The sequence below is a fragment of the Pleurodeles waltl genome, unplaced genomic scaffold (genome assembly GCF_031143425.1).
Source record: "Pleurodeles waltl isolate 20211129_DDA unplaced genomic scaffold, aPleWal1.hap1.20221129 scaffold_59, whole genome shotgun sequence".
In the NCBI taxonomy this organism is placed as follows: domain Eukaryota; kingdom Metazoa; phylum Chordata; class Amphibia; order Caudata; family Salamandridae; genus Pleurodeles; species Pleurodeles waltl.
In genome coordinates this window covers 2,856,372-2,873,635 of record NW_027150301.1, presented here as the reverse complement: position 1 = coordinate 2,873,635, position 17,264 = coordinate 2,856,372, and positions in this window count along the sequence as shown.

Sequence of the window (17,264 nt, the reverse complement as noted above, 5' to 3'; positions counted from 1 at the left end):
GTGGTTACGTACCTCTGGGATGTTTGACTCTGTGCTCGCTGTTGTCCTTCATAGGCACAGTACGCTGGGACATGTGAGGAGATGGCGGCATCCTCCGGTGTACAGACCGCTGGTGGACCTGTCGACAATGGAGGAGAGACATGTCATTATGACATACAGGCTTGACCGAGCCACTATTCAGGAACTGTGTGCCCAGCTGGAGCCAGACCTGATGTCAGCTATCCACCATCGCACAGGAATCCCCCCTCGAGTGCAGGTGCTGTCAGTACTCCATTTCCTAGCAAGTGGGTCATTTCAAACAACAGTGGCCATATCATCAGGGATGTCCCAGCCTATGTTTTCCAACGTGTTGTCCAGAGTGTTGTCTGCCCTGCTGAAACACATGCGGAGCTACATCGTTTTCCCTGAGGTGGAGGATTTGGCTACAGTGAAAGGTGACTTCTATACGCTTGGACATATCCCCAACATCATAGGTGCCATTGATGGGACCCATGTGGCTTTGGTACCCCCCCGCAGGAGTGAACAGGTGTACAGAAACCGGAAGATTTATTATTCCATGAATGTACAGATGGTATGTTTGGCAGACCAGTACATCTCCCATGTGCACTGGCCCAGTGCATGACGCGTACATCATGCGGAATAGCAGCATCCCTTATGTGATGGGTCAACTCCAGAGGCACCGTGTGTGGCTAATTGGTGACTCTGGTTACCCCAACCTGTCATGGCTACTGACCCCAGTGAGGAATCCCAGGACAAGGGCAGAGGAACGCTACAATGAGGCCCATGGGCGAACTAGGAGGGTGATCGAACGGACCTTCGGCCTCCTGAAGGCCAGGTTCCGCTGCCTCCATATGACAGGTGGATCCCTATTCTACTCACCAAAGAAGGTGTGCCAGATCATCGTGGCCTGCTGTATGCTTCACAACCTGGCTTTGCGTCGGCAGGTGCCTTTTCTGCAGGAGGATGGTGCAGATGGTGGTGTTGTAGCGGCTGTGGAGCCTATGGAGAGTGAAGAGGAGGAAGCAGAAGAAGACGACATAGACAACAGGAACATGGTGATCCAGCAATATTTTCAGTGAGACACAGGTAAGAATACAAACCGGTATACTACATATACTTAAACACTACTACCTCTCTACTGTCTGTCCTTTTCACCCAGTGTATGGTAACTGAGTTGTCACTTTCCCTTACGATTTCAGAGATGTGGGTCCCACTGTGTGACATCTGCTTTGTTTCCCCATGGACTACAGCTGTGTGAGATTGGTATGTTGGCATCACAATGTAAATAAGCATTTTGGCACCTTAATTACTAATACATGTTTTCGAAATCACAGACAGACTCCTGGTTGTTTTGTGCCATAACGGTGTTTATTTACTTGCAAAATATTGGAGGGGGGTTGTAAATTGGTGAGGGGTGATGGTGGAGGAATGTCCATGGCAGAGTCCAGTCTATTAGTCTCACAGGTGCATTGTCCAAATGGGTCTGGGAAGTGGAGCTGGGGCAGTTTAAGGATGGACAGGGTGACAAAGTGGGACAGTGGCATGACAATCAGGGTGGTCTCATTTCTTGGCGGGGGTCTTGGCATCTTTCTCTGTCTTGTTCCTGGATCTCAGGGACCGCTTGCGGGGTGGCTCTCCTTCTGCAGGGGGTGGGGTGCTGGTGGCCTGTTGGTCCTGTGGGGGTGCCTCCTGTCCACTAGCGCCGGCGGAGGTGGTGGGCAGTTCTTCGTCCATGCTAGTGTCAGGGGCCCTTTGTGGTGCCACAGTGTCCCTCAAGGTGGTGACAACCAGGATCAGCACCCCTACGATGGTGCCCAGGGTGGAGTTGATGGCTCTGAGTTCCTCCCTGAAGCCCAAATACTGTTCCTCCTGCAGGTGCTGGGTCTCCTGAAACCTGGCCAGTACCGTTGCCATTGTCTCCTGGGAGTGGTGGTAGGCTCCCATGATGGAGGAAAGGGCCTTGTGGGGATTGGGTTCCCTGGGCCTGTCCCCCCCTGTCGCACAGCAGCCCTCCCAGTTCCCCTGTTTCCCTGGGCCTCTGTCCCCTGGACCGTGTGCCCACTGCCACTGCCCCCAGGTCCCTGTTGTTGTTGGGGTGGTGGGTTAGCCTGGGTTTCCTGTAGTGGTGGACACACTGCTGATTGACGTGTCTTGGAGACAGAGGTATGGGCCCGCTGGGTGGGTGCTGTGCTGGTGTTTCCAGAGGGGGGAAGGTCTGCAGTGGCCTGTGGCAGTGTGAGGGGAACCGACTGTCCCGAGGTCCCCGATGGGCCAGGCTGGTCATCTAGATCCAGTTCGACAGAGCTGCTGTCATCACTGTGGGCCTCTTCTGGGGGTGGAGTGCACATTTGTGGACCCTCCTCTGCGGTGACGTTGCGTAGGGGTCCTGCAGGGGTATAAAAGCATGATTATTGCATCTGTGTGTGCCATGGTGTGCAATGGGTGGGTGCCCGTGTACCTCAGTGCTTGCATTCCTGTGTGGGGGATTTTTGGTTGGTGGTTTGGGGGGGTGTATGGGTATGTGCAGTGGGCATGCTTTGGTGATGGGTGTCCATGCTTTGTGGTTGCATGCAGGGCTTGGTGTTGGGATGGGTGGGTTGTGATAGTGGGACATTTGCAAGGAGTAAGAGTGATGGGGTGAGGGTGGGGGCATTTGTTGGCATGTAGGTGGGGTGGGGGTAATGAGGTAGTGAAGATGTGACTTACCAGAGTCCATTCCTCCAGATACTCCGCTGAGGCCCTCAGGATGCAGGATCGCCAAGACCTGCTCCTCCCATGTTGTAAATTCTGGGGGAGGAGGTAGGGCTCCGCCGCCAGTCTTCTGCACTGCAATCTGGTGTCTGGATACCACTGAACGCACCTTCCCCCGTAGGTCGTTCCACCTCTTCCTGATGTCATCCCTAATTCTTGGGTGCTGTCCCACTGCATTGACCCAGTCCACTATTCTGCTCCATAGCTCCATCTTCCTGGCAATGGACATCTGCTGCACATGTGATCTGAATAGCTGTGGCTCTACCCGGTTGATTTCCTCCACCATGACCCTGATCTCCTCCTCCGAGAACCTGGGGTGTCTTTGCGGTGCCATGGGGTGGTGTGGGTGATGTGTGGGGTGGATTGTGTGGTGATAACTGTGCTGATGTGTAGTGGTGTGTTGTGTGAGGTGCGTGGAAGTTGTGTGGGTGATGGTAATGTGTGCGTGTGGGTGCTCGATTGTAGTATTTCGTGTCTCTCTCTGGCCTTCTTTCTGTATTTTTTGTCGTAGGGGTTTGTGGGTGATGTTGGTGTGTGTTTTATATTGTATTGGGTGTGTGGGAGTGGTGTGCGTATGTGTATCAGGTATGTGTATTTTGAATTATCCAATGTGGTTGTGTTTTGTATATGTGTGTGTATTATGAGCGTGGCGGTGTGTACCGCCAATGGAATACCACAGTTGAAAGACCACCACGTGGATTCGTGAGTCGTGATAGTGTGGGCGTATTTCTGTTGGCGTGACGGTGTCGGTTTTGTTATCGCCAGTTTATCACTGACCTTTGGTGTGGCGGACTTCTGTTGGTGTCTGTATTTTGGCGGTTTCCGGGCTGTGGGTAATAATGGGTGTGGTGGATTACCGCGGCGGTGGCGGTGTGTTGGCGGTCTTCTGCCCAGTGGTAGGCGCCTTTTACCACCAATGTTGAAATGACCACCAAAGTGTCCCCAGCAAAATTACAGTATTGTCAGAAAGAAGTGAACAATTTGGGCCACCTAATTGAAAAAGGAGCTAGAAAATTTCCAGAGAGTGAATCACTGACATATTACAGATGAATCCCCCGTTACACAAATAGATGACAGAATGTTTCTGGGAATGGTGAGCTCTTGTCGACAGTGGATTCCTAATTTTTCAATCATTTCAAAACCACTACAGAAGTTGACACACAAAGAGGTTACTGGCTCCCTAGAGTTCGATCAAATTTTTATGAAAACCTTTACTGGTCTGAGAGAAAGTCTGTGCAAAGCTCTGGCTTTGGGAATGCCTAAGTACACAAAACGTTTTATGTTGTTTTGTCATGAGAGTGATGCATGTTCTTTCTCTGTTCTAACACAGGTACATAGTGGTGTAAACCGTCCACTAGCATATTTTTCAGCTACTTTGGACCAAGTCGCAGCAGCTTTACCTGGCTGTTTGCGAAGTGTGGCAGCGGTTGTTTTGACCCTCACTCAGCAGTGAGAGCATTGTGATGGGACATCCCTTAACTGTTTTGGTTCCTCACTCCATTGATGTTTTGCTTACCCGAACAAAGACGCAACATCTGACAAATTCCAGATTGACCCGGTTTGAAACTATAATTTTGGGTTCACCAAATGTTACTCTGAAAAGGTGTACAGTGCTTAACCCAGCAAGTTTTCTTCCAAAAGAAAATACTGAAATTGACAAATTAAAAGATGTCAAACATGATTGGAAGTTACTGATTTGTGCACAAAACCTAGACCTGACATTCGAGAAACCCAATTGGAAGAAAATGACCAAATTATTTTTGTTGATGGTTCCTGTTTAAGAGATAACATGATAACCTTGAAAGCAGGTTATGCTTTGTGCACAATTTATGGTCTACTCAAAGCTCCCTGGCTTCGGAGAGTATATTCTGCACAAGTGGCTGAATTGGTGGCTCTTACTAAAGCATGCCATGTCTCTGCACAGCTTAAAGTTACCATTTATACAAGCAGCTAGTACGGATTTGGAACAGTCCATGAATTCGGTCAGCTATGGTTACAGAGAGGTTTTATGACCTCTTCTTGTTCGCCAGTTAGAAATGGTGATGAAATCCATGATTTGTTACAAGCCTTACAAATGTCTGAAAAGATTGATGTGGAGAAATGCAGTGCACACCAGAGATCACAATACTTTGTGATAATGGGAAATGGATATGCAGATCAAGTCGCAAGGTTTTGCACATTGAATTGTATATCTTTCAAGGAAAAGTGGGAACTGTTACCTGAAGAAGAAATTTGTACAAATTACACGCTGCATGTCATAGATACTTGGGATGAATTGAAAATTTTGCAGGAAAATGTTAACAAAGAAGAAAAGAAAATGTGAGTTAAATTGAAATGTGTGCAAAGAGAAGATGACCTTTGGGGTTTGGGGGAGGGCCAAATAGCCCTGCCAAATAACCTGTTGACTCAAATGGCTAGATACTACCATGGACAAGCGCATGTTGGGAGGGATGCTGTGATTCACACTTTTAAGCAGTTTTGGTTTAATCCAGGATTTAGACAGGTTGCAAAGCAGTTTGCCAAAGTTGTATCATCTGCCAGCAGATGAATGTGGGTAAAAGGACTGTGGTTAATATGAGTCACAATGGAAGAGCAGGAGGTCCATTTAGCAGAATGCAGAGGATTTCATTGAGATGTCTGTATGTGGAGGGTTAAGATATGTGTTGGTGATTGTTTGCATCTTTAGTCACTGGATTGAAGCGTACCCCACACGAAGAAATTATAGCCTTACTGTAGCAAAGTTACTGCTTAGGGAACTGATACCTCGTTTTGGCTTTCCGGTCTCTTTAGAATCAGATAGAGGAAGTCACTTTAACAATGAAGTAATTAAATTACTATGTTCAGCCTTAAACATTGAGGAGAAGTTGACCCGTAGTTACCGCCCTGAAGCATCAGGACTTGTAGAGCAAATTAATGGTACACTGAAGTCAAGACTTGCAAAGATTTGTACGTCCACGAATCTGAAATGGCCAGATGCACTAGCGCTAGTTCTGTTGAGTATGAGAAACACACCCAACAGTAATACTGGAAATCCTCAGGGTCAGAGCAATGAACTCCAGCGGTTGCTGCCAATGCTCTTGTGAACATAACAGATGATATGGTGTTGGATTACTGTAAGGGTCCGGCTGATGTGGTTCGTTCTTTCTCTCATCAGGTGGAGGCCACCACTGTGCAGCCATCTCCAAGACCAGAGTCACAACCTGAGAGCTGGAGACTGGGTTATAATCAGAAAACACATGAGGAAGGCTTGTTTGGAGCCCAGGTGAAAAGGGTCTTATCCACTGGTATTGATTACTACTACGGATGTGAAGTGCGCAGTAGTTTGAAACTGGATTCATGCCAGCCATACTTGGAAAGTACCCTGTCCTTTAGACAACGAGGAAGAGTTGTTAAGAGTGCCAACAACATCTGGACAAACTCCAGAAGCAGACAAGGATCTCGAGAATCAGAAACCGAATGTGAGCAGACTTTGGAAAATCCAGACACTCCTGTAAGAGACGAGACGGAGGACTTACAGGAAAAAGACATTGAGCAAGCCTCAACTGAGGTCACAGGAGAGTCTAGTCAGGGGAGGGCTCTCCCAGAAGCAGATGGTCTTGAAAATCTAGAAGAACAGTTCACCGACCCGGTGGAGGGGGTCCAGTCAAATCAGAGTCGAAAGGACCTGACTCCTCCAGAATCAGTTGCAGGTACATCAAGTCAAAATCCTGCAGAACAAGGAGAAGCTGTAAACCCAGCACTGAAAAGAACACTGACAAAAGGAACACGGAAAGAAGATAAGTGGCTAAGATCTCAAGCTAAGAGAAAAGATTCAGTTGCACTGTCAACAACCAAAGAAGTAGACACCATGAGAAAAGAAGATTTGAGTGATGGAGAATTAAGTGGAGATCAAAGACTGAAAAGAAAATGAATTGCAAATCGAAGGTACGCAGGACCTGAGTGGTCATATGCAACAACTAGTGACTGGCAAAGTGAATTTTTGTCATTTTATTTTAATCGTGAGATTCCAGGCCAATACTTTAACATGTGAAGTTGGTCAATGAACTGAACTTTGAGAAAGATTCTGTGTAACTCAAAGAAAGAAAAGAAACATTGAAAGTAACCTGAAACGACTTTTGAAATTAACTGATTTTGACAAGCTGCTATGCAGATTTTGACAAGAGCTACCAAATTTGACAAAGTTCTGGAAAAGAGACTGAAAGCTGTAAATAACTGCTGAGAAGATTGAAGATTTTGTTTGTTTAGCTGCATAGTTATATATATATATATATATATATATATATATATATATATATATATATATATATTTATATATATATATAAACTCCAACAGGTCCAAGAAAGGCGCGCTCGTTTCTCGTCAATGCCAGCACCGGGGAAGGACCTACTCCCAATAATCTTCACACTAGTCTAACCATTAAGTTAATGATGCAGCACTCACAGGATTCCGTCACTCTTCTTTTATTACATGAAAAGACACCCAACAAACTAACATTGACGTGTTTCGACCATCCTGGTCTTGAGCACGGTAATTCATCAATCCACCACATGCACTATTTATACTCATCCTCTAAGCCATGCCCTTATGTGGCATTCTGGGATGTGTAGTATATACAATGTCTATTGTGCTTAACACCACAACAATAATCTTAATAACCCCAGTGTATATTACTCATATCAAAGAACAACTGAAAATACAAATATATCAAACAAAAATCTCAGTGCAAGCAGACAAAGAAAACACAATCATAACCACCACAACAGCTACTCTACTCATCATTGTCATTTGTGATAATATTCCACTATCATTGCTATTTACATTTTTAACTCAAAAATATACATTTATCCTTTTAACAATATTTCAACCTATGTTACCTCATTTCACCATAGGGATACTTGTACTCATTTTTCTAGACCATAATTATTGCATGTTTTTTAGTAATTAATTTTTGCAATGACAGTGAGATCTTGTTCTTATTCTACGTTCAAAATCAGAGATGACAACATAACTCTTCATCGTAATTGATCCCATATGGCATCTTGGTTTTCAATTTGATGATATATCTAGACTCCAACCGTCTCAATCTCTGGACCCTGTCATCTCCCCATTCATGTTTTTGTATTGTTGCAATACCATAATAATTCATGGACAGCCAATCCAATTCTGAATGAGTTTTCAAATGTTTGGTCATAGCATACGTGGTATCCTCATTTTGCACTGCCCTTATGTGTTCTAAAATATGCTTTTTCAAGGGGCATATAGTACTGCCCATGTATCTAAGGCCACATCGACATTCCAGAACATATACAACAAAAGATGTTTCACATGTAATTCTTTCTCTAATCACAATTTCTCTACCTGTAAAGTCTGTTATGGATTTTTTATTACATCCAATTTTGCATGCTTTGCATTTTCTACAAAAGAAGAAACCCTTATTGCCCACTGATAACCAATTAGGAGTTTTTGGAGTCTCAAAATGACTTTTTTACTAACATATCTTTTAAAGATGGTACTTTCCGATACGTAATTGAGGGGCACGTGGCCACTCGTTGTCCAATATCACTATCTTTTTTAATCAGGTGCCAATATTTATTCAATATTTTCACAATTTGTTGGTTTTCTTTACTACAATCCAAGATTAATCTAATCTTATTCTTTTCCAAATCTGACTGCTCTAATGCATTTATTTTCTTAACCAACACCTTTTCACATGTCTTTTCCCTTGCCTTCATCTCTCCCTGCTTTATTGATGTCAGTGTGTATCCCCTATTTACGAACCTCTGTCTGGTCTCATTAAATTTGTCATTCATGTCTTGTTCATTTGAGCAATTTCTTTGAATACGAATAAATTCACCATAAGGGATACTTCTAATCAAAGATCTAGGGTGAAAACTAGCGCCATGTAAAATACTATTGGTTGCTGTGGGTTTCCTATGTAGTGTAGTTTGTAGTTCTCCCGCTGCAATATACACTAGTACATCTAAGAATTCAATCAAACTTTTGCTTGTCTTATATTGATGTGAAATAGAGGTATATAGTGAAACCACATCTATCGTTACCAACAAATAGTCAAATTGCCACACTACACCATCCAATGCTCTTAGGAAATCTCCAGCATCTTGTATATATGAATTCAAATCTCTTACCATTGGGGCCAAATAATGGTCTACATAGTACAAAACACCTTCATATAATGACCCACAACTTGATATTATAGGCCTGCCTGGAGGTTTATCTAAGGTTTTGTGGATTTTTGGCAAGAAATATATCGTTGGCATAATTGGATTGTCATTCATTATATATAATTTTTCATTGCGAAGCTGAAGATTTCCTAAGAGCATTTTCTTTTTTTTCTGATTCTTTATAGATCATGAGTAACCACAACAAACAGGTTATGAACAATAGGTGCTGTAAATACACAGGCATGGGCTTTGCAATTGTGTGTATGATAATATGCTTGTTATTTATTGTGAGCATGAGCTTTCTGAATAAAGCTGTAGCAAATCAAGCCTCTGATTAGAGACTGCTACTGCACTTACAGAGTTAGTCACAAGGAGATCTTTCTTCCAATGTTATCTATTTCTTATTGTGTGAATATCTTGAGATGATAAAAGCGAGAGGGTGTTATGTCTGCACGCAAATTCCTTCATCAGTAGAGGAAGGAATAACCTACCATAGTTTGCCACTAACGTATGGGATTAGTTGCAGTCTACTATTAACCAGATTCTATAACAAAAAATACATACAGTATTTTTATTCAAATCATGACAAGTGTTTTTGTTTTTTGTTCCTCCTCTTATTAAAAAATTGAGTAGAGTGGCTAAAGAAAATGCTGTAGAATTAGTGAGAGGTTTCTTTGAACCTGCATTGACATTTGGCACAGCTTACCTGCATAGGAACAATTTAATATGATTGCTTATACCGATGGAAAAGAGTTTCCAAGATCAGACTGGAGGAAGGCATTAAAGGAGAAATTAGATAAGGGCTTAGTGAAAAGGACATTTAGAAATGATTATGCATTTAGTGAAACTAAAATGCAAGGGAGGTTAGCTTTAGAGTTTTGTGTATATATAGAACACAATCCAGGACAGATACATTATTTGTGGGAATGAGTGAATGCAGACATGTGTTTCTATTCCAGAGTGAATGGACGTTCATGTTAAATAGATAACACCCAACAATTCCAGGGGTTTATTATATATGTGGACCTAATGCTTATTACCATCTTCCATGAGGATGGTATGGCATATGTTACTTGGGAATAGTTTTCCCAAAGATTTATCAACTTGAAAACTTAAAAAAGACACCTAAACTGAATGAATTACACCCTGCTAGACAAAGGAGAAAGTCTTATTCTGGCATAATTGGAGCTGTATTCTGAGCTATAATTCCCTCAGTAGGAGTTATTCTAAATTCCATGAAAATTTGAAAAGTTGTCAACTATTGTGGATAACATGCTGACTAGTTTTTCAGGAGCCATGGTCCTAATGGACACTAAAATGGCTGTAGTAAGATCTATGACTCTTCAGAACCGCCTTGTGTTAGACATCCTTTTAGCAATAGAGGGCGGCGTCTATAAAATGCTGAATTTGCAACATTGTTGTACTTTTATTCCTGATAATAGTAGAGAAATTAGAAGCTTCATTAACAATCTGACTAACAATAAGTCTGACCTAGAAGTTCTGGAAGAATCCGAAGTTTGGGAAGAAGTTGGCAAAGGTTTTCCTTCTGTGGGAAATTGGCTGGGCAATCTAGGGAAAGGTATATTAATGAAAATAATACAAATAATATTGATGCTTATAATTTGTATCATTGGCTTATGGGGAGTTCGTAAACATAACCTTCTAATTAAAAGGCAGAAAACGAAAAGTGATCAGAGGAGGGAAGAAACTAAATTAGAAATGAGAAGAAACAAATATTTTCATGCAAATTTGAAAAGGAAAAGAAATGTGAAACCTTATCATGAAACAAAATTTTAGATGAACAAAAATTGTGTTGTGTGATGTAAAGTGTGATGACACATTTAGGCACTCATTACAACCCTGGCGGTCGGTGATAAAGCGGCGGTAATAACGCCAACAGGCCGGGCGGAAAAAAAATTGGAAGTATGACCATGGCAGAAACCGCCAACACAGACAGTTTAACACATCGACTGCCACAGCGGTAGAAACAAACACCACGGCGGTAACCACCAACAGACAGGCGGAAGACAATGTACCGCCCACACTATTACAAGGCACCAATCCACCAGCTTTTCCGGGACGGTAGCAAAGGCATCAAAAGCATGACGGAAAGAGAACACAGAAGGTAAACCACTCACCTTTCGACACTTTACGAACAACCAGGACGCCATGGAGCCCGAGTTACAGGTCCTGCCGATGCTGGTCTACCTCCTCATCTACCAGGAACAGCAAAGACGGCGGCGATGACTGTACTGTACCTAGCACACCAGGGAGAGGAGGAGGGAAAAGAGAGTGACACACACACGCAACACCCGCACCCCCCACCCACAACAACACACACACATATCCAGTCACATCACAGATACACCCTGTCACCCCCTGGAAGAACACAAGGACCAAATGAAATGAGTTTAACAAGTGTAATAATCGAACAATCAGGTAGGGCAATATAACTTATAATCATCAGTATATACAAATATTAGCAGCAAGTTCACAAGTCCGTACACTGTCCCATTAAATGTCCGTGGACCATTGGTCCCACAAATGCATGGGGGAAGCCCACACATGACACCTGCCTCAAAACGGAGAGAACACTGCAGGGGCATCACGTCGAAAAAACACACAGGCACCTCAGGGGGAAGGGGAGGGGGGCACCTCAGCAGGATGATGGGGCGACGCCACTGCTTGGTCCTGGGGAGTGCAAAGCCACAGTCTCTCAAGTCTCTCAAGTGGGTGGGTTGCCCACTGTTTGGTCCTGGGGCGTGCAAAGTTACAGTCTCTCAAGTGGATGCTTTTCTCCACTGGTTCTGGAGGGGGCATGGTGCCTAGAGTACTTCATCCTGCTAAAGACTGGGTTAGTGGATGTTTTTCTCCACTGGTTCTGGAGGGGGCATGGTGCCCAGAGTCCTTCATCCTGCTAGGGACTGGGTTAGTGGATGCTTTTCTCCACTGGTTCTCCACTGGTTCTGGAGGGGGCTTGGTGGCCAGTAATGCTGCACCTGGGGTGTGGCAGTTCCCATTCCCTCACCTGGGTGTCTGAGCCACGAGAGTTTCCGGTAACAGGCAGCATGACACTCCATGGAGGCAGAGACACACTCCACCTTGAGAAGATTTAAGCTGCAAACTGCTGGTATTGGGGAAGTACCATCTTGCCTGGCATGTTACCCCCATTTTTACTGTATGTATGTTTGTTTTTGCCTGTGTCACTGGGATCCTGCTAGCCAGGACCCCAGTGCTCATAAAGTATGCCCTGTATGTGTTCCCTGTGTGGTGCCTAACTGTATCACTGAGGCTCTGCTAATCAGTACCTCAGTGTTTATGCTCTCTCTGCTTTTAAAATTTTCACTGAAGGCTAGTGACTAATTTTACAAATTCTGATTGGCACACTGGAACACCCTTATAATTCCCTAGTATATGGTACCTAGGTACCCAGGGTATTGGGGTTCCAGAAGATCCCTATGGGCTGCAGTTTTTCTTTTGCCAACCATGTGGAGCGCAGACAATTCTTACACAGGACTGCCCTGCAGCCTGAGTGAAATAACGTCCATGGTATTTCACAGCCATTTTACACTGCACTTAAGTAACTTATAAGTTACCTATATCTCTTACCCTCACTTAGTGAAGGTTAGGTGCAAAGTTACTTAGTGTGTGGGCACCATGGCACTAGCCAAGGTGCCCCCACATTGTTCAGGGCAAATTCCCCGGACTTTGTGAGTGCGGGGACACCATTACATGCGTGCACTACATATAGGTCAATACCTATATGTAGCGGCACAATGGTAACTCCGAACATGGCCATGTAACATGTCTAGGATCATGGCATTGTCACCCCAATACCATTCCGGTATTGGGGGGACAATTCCATGCATCACGGGCCTCCAGCACAGAGCCCAGGTACTGACAAAATAACTTCCCGGGGTTTTCTCTGCAGCTACCGCTGCTGCCAACCCTCAGACAGATTTCTGCCCCCCTGGGGCCTGGGCAGCCCAGTCCCAGGAAGGCAGAACAAAGGATTTCCTCTGCGAGAGGGTGTTACACCCTCTCCCTTTGGAAATAGGTGTGAAAGGCCTGGGAGGAGTAGACTCTCCTGGCCTCTGGAAATGCTTTGAAGAGCACTGATGGTGCCCTCCTTGCATAAGCCAGTCTACACCGGTTCAGGGATCCCCACAACCCTGCTCTGGTGCAAAACTGGACAAAGGAAAGGGAAGTGACCACTCCCCTGACCAGCACCTCCCAGGGGAGGTGCCCAGAGCTCCTCCAGTGTGTCCCAGACCTCTTCCATCTTGGATGCAGAGGTGTGAGGGCACAATGGATAGCACTGAGTGGCCAGTGCCAGCAGGTGACGTCAGAGACCCCTCCTGATAGGTGCTTACCTTTCTCTGTAGCCAGTCCTCCTCTGAGGGCTATTTAGGGTCTCCCCTGTGGGCATCTCACCAGATAATGAATGCAAGAGCTCACCAGAGTTCCTCTGCACTTCCCTCTTCGACTTCTGCCAAGGATCGACCACTGACTGCTCCAGGACGCCTGCATAACTGCAACAAAGTAGCAAGAAGACTACCGGCAACATTGTAGCACCTCATCCTGCCGGCTTTCTCGACTGTTTCCTGGTGGTGCATGCTCTGAGGGCTGTCTTCCTTCACCCTGCACTGGAAGCCAAGAAGAAATCTCCTGTGGGTCGACGGAATCTTCCCCCTGCTAAGGAAGGCACCAAAGTTCTGCATCACCAGTCCTCTGGGTCCCCTCTCATCCTTACGAGCGTGGTCCCTGGAACACAGGGGCTGGGTCCAAGTGTCTTTGACAGTCCAGTGGCCCTTCTGTCCAAATTTGGTGGAGGTAAGTCCTTGCCTCCCCACGCCAGACAGTAATCCTGTGTACTGTGTGAACTGCAGCTGCTCAGGCTTCTGTGCACTTTTGCAAGACTTCCTTTGTGCACAGCCTAGCCCAGGTCCCCAGCACTCCGTCATGCATTGCCCAACTCGCTGAGTTGGACTCTGACGTCGTGGGACCCTCTTTTGTTGTTCTGAGTCGACCGTCATCCTCAGATCTTCTAAGTGCCTGTTCAGGTACTTCTGCAGGTGCTGCCTGTTTCTGCGTGGGCTCTCCGTATTGCTGAGCACCCCCTCTGTCTCCTCCTCCAAGGGGCAACCTCCTGGTCCTTCCTGGGCCCTGGCAGCACCCAAAACCTTCAACCTTCAACTCTTGCAGCTAGCAAGGCTTGTTTGAAGTCTTTCTGCAATGGAACAACTCTGCATCCCCCAGCACGCCGTGGGACATCTTCTGACCAAAGGAGAAGTTCCTGGCACCTTCCGTTGTTGCAGAATCTTTGGCTTCTTCCACCTGGAGGCAGCCCTTTTGCACCTTCATCCGGGGATTTAGTGGGCTCCTGCCTCCCCTGGACACTTGCGTGACTCTTGGACTTGGTCCCCTTCCTTTACAGGTCCTCAAGGTCCAGGAATCCATCTTCAGTGTTTTGCAGTCAGTTGTTGTCCTTGCAGAACCCCCTAGCTCGACTTTACTGTATTACTGGGGTAGTAGGGTATTTTTACTCCTACTTTTCAGGGTCATGGGGTGGGGTATCTTGGACACCCTTAGTGTTTTCTTACACTCCGAGCGACCCTCTACACACTACACTAGGCCTGGGGTCCATTCGTGGTTCGCATTCTACTTTTGGAGTATATGGTTTGTGTTGCCCCTAGGCCTACTTCTCCCTATTGCATTTTATTGTGTTCTACAGTGTTTGCACTACTTTTCTAACTGTTACTTACCTGATTTTGGTTTCTGGGTGTATATTTTGTATATATTACTTACCTGCTAAGGGAGTATAACCTCTGAGATACTTTTTGGCATATTGTCACTAAAATAAAGTACCTTTATTTTTAGTAACTCTGAGTATTGAGTTTTCTTATGATACAGTGCTAAGTGATATTAGTGGTATAGTAGGAGCTTTGCATGTCTCCTACTTCAGCCTAAGCTGCTCTGCAATAGCTACCTCTATCAGCCTAAGCTGCTAAAACACCTCTAATTTACTAATAAGGGATAACTGGACCTGGCACAAAGTGTAAGTACCACAAGGTACCCAATATAAGCCATGCCAGCCTCCTGCAGTGGTGCCTCATGTGGTGTGTGCAGGGTCCAGGACGTCTCCTGCAGCCTCATGCAGATGGCGGTGCAGGTGGCAATCATTGCGGTGGGTCTCACCGCGGTACAGGTTGCTGGGCTGTCTTGAGAAATGGGGCTCACCAGTCCCTCACCCGGAGGCTCCGTGCCCTGAGGTGACTTTGCTTTGCTGTTGTCTCCCTTCCCCACCTTGTAAGTCGCTGCTGGGACCTTGGCACTGTCCTTTTTGGTTCTGGATGAGGCCTTGCTGGGTGGGTGGTGCGGCTCTTCTCTTCTGCATGCTGGCCCCTTCTTTACCTTGGCGGGTGGTGGAATTGGGTGGTCCTTGGCTTCAGTAGGTGGCACACTGCCAGCCCTTATGGGTGCCCCCTTCCATCCTCCCAGACTTGAAGGGACCACAGTGGACGACGATTTGGTGGCTGAGGTGCTGGTCTGGGCTCTAGACAACCTGGCCCTAAGGGAAGGACAGGGGGGAGGTTTAGGGAAGAGGTCAATGGAAGCCAGGAAAGGTTTTTTAGACACACTGGGACGGGAAGATGGAGGGGGTTTGGGAGTGGAGGAAGAGATAGTGGTTGTAGGAGGTGTACGTCTGCTGAGTTTGGGTGAAGGTGCATGGGTTGGAGGCTGTTGTGAGGTGGATGGCTATTGAGTGGGTGTATGCCTGCGTTTGTGTACTTTGGCAGAAGGGCTCATAGACACACTGGGAGAGGACACAGGGGACGTGTGAATGGTAGTGGGGGTGGTGTTTGCATGTGAGCAGTGTGTTGTGATGGGCGTACTGGTGATGGAGGTAGTGGCTGAGGATGTAGTGCATGCAGGTGTGAGTGGAGACGAGACTGGGAGGGAGGTGGAGGATGTGGAGGAGGGGGACACAGTGGAGGTAATGGATGTTGGTGTGTCTGCATGGGGATGGTGCTTGTGTGAGTGCCTGTGAGATGTGTGGTGCTTATGTTTACCTGAGCCACTTTTGTGTGTTGATTTGGGTGAATGCTGGTCTGAAAGTGTGCTTGGGATATGGTTGAGGGGATTGGGACTGGGTAGAGGAAGTGGGAGGGGGTAGCCTAGACACAGGGACAATGGCTGCCATCAGTGCTGAGGCCAGAGCCTGAAATGCTCTCTGTTGGGCTGCCACGCCAGAATGAATGCCCTCCAGATATGCATTTGTTTGTTGCAAATGCCTCTCGACACCATGGATGGCATTCAAAATGGATGACTGCCCAAAGTGAGGGATCTCAAGAGGTCAATAGCCTCCTCATTGAGGGCAGCAGGGCTGACTGGGGCAGGGCCTGAGGTGCCTGGGGCGAAGGAGATGCCCACACTCATGGGTGAGCGGACACGGGAAACACACTGAGGGACTGTTGGGAGGGCAGTGCTGATAGGGGGGTTAGCGGCTGTACCTGTTATTGCGGTGGGCACAGAGGTGCCCGCCACCGCAAGGGAGCTCCCATGAGAGAAGGAGTCACTGTTGCTGGTATCCCCTCCTGCCCCGTCGTGGAGCTCCCCTCGTCCTCCGTCCCACTGGTGCCTTCAGACTCCGTACATTCACCCTCCTGGGCCATGTGGGTTGCAGCTCCCTCCTGCTCCGGTACCACTGCTCCTCCGCCAGATGATGCTAATGCACACAAGGACAGGGTGACAAAACAAAAAAGGGGGGAAAGACAGAGGAGACACATGGTCAAAGCCAGCAACACCACTACCGTTGGCGGACACAACACACAGGGAGCAGCCCTATGCACTAGGCCCTGCACTAACTGTTCGTAGGGAAATCACCTGCCCATGGGGGACTATGCCTAAACCCATTTGCTGAACACCTGGAACCCAAAGGAGCCGGACTGGTTGTAGATGACCACTATTGGGGTTGGAGTGCCACAGAGCCTGCCTAACAAGGGACCTACCCTACCATGTTCGCCCTGGCCAAGGGGAACCCACAGCCCACATCCCCTACCCAGACACCTCATAAAGCGTGCAGAGTCAGCTGGATGAGACTGTACTCACCCCTTGTGGCTGCTGTGATGCCCTCAAGTGCCTATCCAACTCCGGATAGGCCACCGCCAGGATCCGGAACATCAGAGGGGTCATGGTGTGTCAGGAATAAGGCTGTGCGCGGTCCAGGTCCCACCCAAAACTCCGCTGCACAGATTTGTGTCGCTTTATGCGCACCTCTTGTCATCCCCGCTTGTTCCAAAAGTGCCCATCAGCGTCGTCTGCCCTGT